This window comes from Camelus bactrianus, chromosome 34, assembly GCF_048773025.1.
Source record: "Camelus bactrianus isolate YW-2024 breed Bactrian camel chromosome 34, ASM4877302v1, whole genome shotgun sequence".
Classification (NCBI taxonomy): domain Eukaryota; kingdom Metazoa; phylum Chordata; class Mammalia; order Artiodactyla; family Camelidae; genus Camelus; species Camelus bactrianus.
The window spans coordinates 16,569,354-16,573,019 of NC_133572.1; the positions used below are offsets into that span (position 1 = coordinate 16,569,354).

Consider the following 3,666-nt stretch of genomic DNA (forward strand, 5'->3'; position numbering starts at 1 on the left):
ATAGAGAGACTGTGTGTTTTAAAATTTTTTTTTTGGTACATCTGAGTGTATTCCATGTGACTGAATATTCAGTGCTACTATACATCGTTAAAACTAGGAGTTAAACGAGGATTGACTGCAGTAAATTATTCTCAATGTAACTCAATAATACAGGATAAAGCTGAACTAAGAAACTTGTCTTCAAAATGTGTGGCGTTATTTCCAATTGTTCTAAGTAAGAACTGTCCTAAGTCATTATCAGACCCTCTTCCTCCAGTGACATTAAAGCAGACTTCAGAATACAGAGCTAATTTAAGAGTCTTCATGGATTTACTAAGAGCCAAACAAGTGGATTGATTTTACCCCTATTGAAATCCTTTCAGGGTGACAAAGCACTAAAGATCTATACAAACGCCCCTGAATTGTATGCTTCACTCCTTGTTCTCTAATCATTTATTGTCATTACTTTAATTTTCCTCTGTGGTCTACGATTTGCTAATTCCAAGTAAGCTAGAGGAAACTTGCTTCAACTCAGAATCTGGTATTTTATATTTTGAAATTCATTGGACGAATAGCTATTGAGTAAGTGCCCCTCCTCCGAGTTAGGCATTTGCCCCCCTGTTTGTAGCTCCCCTTTTATTAGTCAGAGGGTGGCGATCGGGAGAGTGACGGCTTTGCCCATTCAGTAGCGGAAGTAATAATAAATGTGAAAGTGCTCCTCATTGGTCAAGCATTATAAAGAGAATTACTTTATATAAATTATCATGTTTCATCATTTCGGCAATTCTACAAGTTGGTGTTATTTTTATCCTTATTTTATAGATGAGGAAACTGAGACGGAGAGAGATTAATTCTCTTGCTCCAAAGTCAGACAGCTAGTAAGTGGCGGGGATGAGAATCAAACCCACTCACTTAACTTGCTAGCTTCTCTTAACAATGCCGCTGTTTTCTGGTTTGTTTCCGCACTTCTCCGTCTGAGCGCTGTAGCTCATACTTCCGTGGCATCGGGCTGCGTTGCTGGGCTTCGTTTAAGTCTTTATCCCATAGTGATGGAGCATTTCCTGGCTACATACCACCGCATTAGGCGCTAGGTGGGGGGCTGGACCACCGATCAGTTCACACCTTAGTAGAGGACATGGATTTGTCAGTAACTATAATACAGACGGTAAAATTAGGGCTAGCTTGAGGTTCAAGGAATCTACTGTGGGAAGGGCATTAAAGGTGATTGAATGCTTCCTGGGGAGACCATGGAAAGCTTCCTGAAAAAGTGGAATCCAGAGTAGAATCTGGAATCCTCTGGAGGGCCCTGAAGACGTTCCAGAGGGTTTATAAAGTCAAAACTACTTTCTTAGTTATACTAAGATATAGTTCTCTGTGTGCAGTGTCGTCCTCCCACAGGTTACTGTTGTGCACTGTCACAACACAAAGAGTGCAGAGCGCTTCAGAGAACCCAGCTGCCTTCCATCAATCCAGGCATTTGCAAATATTTAAAACACATGCCCCTGTTTTCACTATTGTTTTGGAAATTATAGTTACATTTATTAAAATATTTATGTTTTTAATTTTGTTTTTAAATGGATTAATGAATAAATATTTTAAAAGATCTCAGTTTAATGCAGTAAATATCAATAGGTGTGAGCCACATAAAATGTCTTTGGGCTTCTGAATAATTTTTAAGAGTATAAAGGAACACGGAAACCAAACCAAACTTTTTGTTGTTGTTGCAAAAAGCTTTATTGTTTCCATTTGGTCCAAGGCTTGGGAGAGGGCTCCAGGATGGTTAAAAAGCTGCCTGGTGACTGCAGAGAGGCTTCAGGCAGAAGCCCTGACACCACAGGGGCTCCGTAAAGGCTGCTGGGTTGCAAAGGCTCCTAGTCGTGATTGAGGGTGAGCCTTTCGAAGAGATACTCGCCCAGCCCAGCCTGGGGACCAGAGAGCCTGTGGAGGTGACTCAGGTGGCCGCCCATCTTCTTGATGAGTTTCACCTCCTCATCCAGGAAGTGGCTCTCCAGGAAGTGACAGAGATGTGGGTCTGCAGGGGCAGAACCCAGGGCATGCAGTTCCAGAAGGGCCTGGTTCAGGTTCTTCTCCAGGACAATAGCAGCTTCCATAGCGTCCTGGGTTTTACCCCACTTATCTTGAGATGGCTTCTGCACGTCCTGGAAGAGGGCGTGACCACCGCGCTGGTTTTGCATTTTCAAGAGACTTTCTGTGCCCTCGCGCTTCTCCTCAGCCAATACGCAGAAAAAGTGGCCAACGCCCTCCAGAGCCACATCGTCAGGGTCGAAATAGATCGAAATAGAAGCCCAGAGAGAGGCAGGTGTAGGAGGCCTGCAGATGCATGTTGACCAGGTGGTTGACAGAGGCCTCAACCTCGCTGGGATAATTTTGACAAACCTGGGAGCTCATGGTAGATCGGTAGTAAGGAGTTAAGCTCACAAAACGGTGCTGGCTGGTCCCAGAGGCTGAAGATAGCACAGTGGCTGGTTCTGAAGGATGCAACTGGAAAAAAGGTTGAAGGGTGGTCGGAGGCTGGAGCAAGGGGCGTCCCTGGGTCTGTTCCGTCCAAACACTGTTGAAGCAAGAGACAGATCCGCGGGACCGCCGAACTCACTGCCAAAACCAAACTTTTGAGGACCGCTAGAACAGAGGAAAGAATACTGAAGCTGGCGTCAGACGACTCCAGCTCAGGCTTCACATCTGCCGCTCTGTGCACGGGGTGGTGGGGAGCCATCCAAACACCCCAAGTCTTGATTTCTCCCTGATGCAAGAGGGAAGCAGCACCTACTTGCTCCCAAGGTATAGATCAAATGAGATGAAGAATGTGGAATTGCCCAAGTCATGAGAGGCTCTCCTAACATTTGATGGGCAATGGATCCTGCTTATTTCAGTGCAAAGTATATACATTCACTTTAGAATTTTAAAAACATGTGTGAGAGTAGTTCAAGACCGTGGTAAAAAAAAAAAAATCCAAATACTCCAGAAGGTTTTTTTGTGGGAAAAAAATCTCCTTGTCTTTAGCCCATCACCCCCACTCCACATCCACCCGCATCCTTTGCTGTTCCAGGAGGACATTCCGTTACAGCTCTAAGTAACAGGCGTACTCCTCTACTGTGATTAGCAATTTCAGGCCATTCTAAAAGGTCCCTGCTGTGAAAGATGGGGATATAGCTCAGTGTATTGTCCCTACTTAGATGCTAATATATCATTTAAAATAATGAATAAGGTCATTAGACCTCTACCTGATGCCCCACCACTTCTTTTTCCATTTTTTTTTTACTACACTACCTTTTCAGTCTCTTGACTCTACCCTATGAAAGATGAGGGTACAACTTTCTTAGCCTTCCTTCCATCTTTATCTTTCTCTTCTGCTTCCCTGTTTCTGACAGTGTACACTTCACTTGTCAAAGCTGATAGTCTTCATTTTTATCCTGTATCAAGTTATTTTTCCTATATCACGTCTACTTGTTGATTGAACTGTCAATGAACAGCTGAAGGTTTGGAGAAGGTTTCCAGCCTAAGCAGCAAATGTGTTTTCAGCGTAAACTCCAAAATATCCTGATTTTTAATCACTAGTTACAAAGAGTCTACTTCCTTTGCAGAGATCTCTCAGTCTCTCTTTCTCTGAATCATCTGACCTTTGTTCCAATCTGCTGTTTTGATAGCTTCCAATTCTTATTTTATGGA

The 3,666-nt window shown here is 43.5% G+C and overlaps 1 pseudogene; it reads right to left on the bottom strand.

Moving 5' to 3' along the window:
- Positions 1-1,195: 1,195 nt before the first annotated feature.
- Positions 1,196-2,985, bottom strand: LOC105062349 (ferritin light chain pseudogene; annotated as a pseudogene).
- Positions 2,986-3,666: the final 681 nt, after the last annotated feature.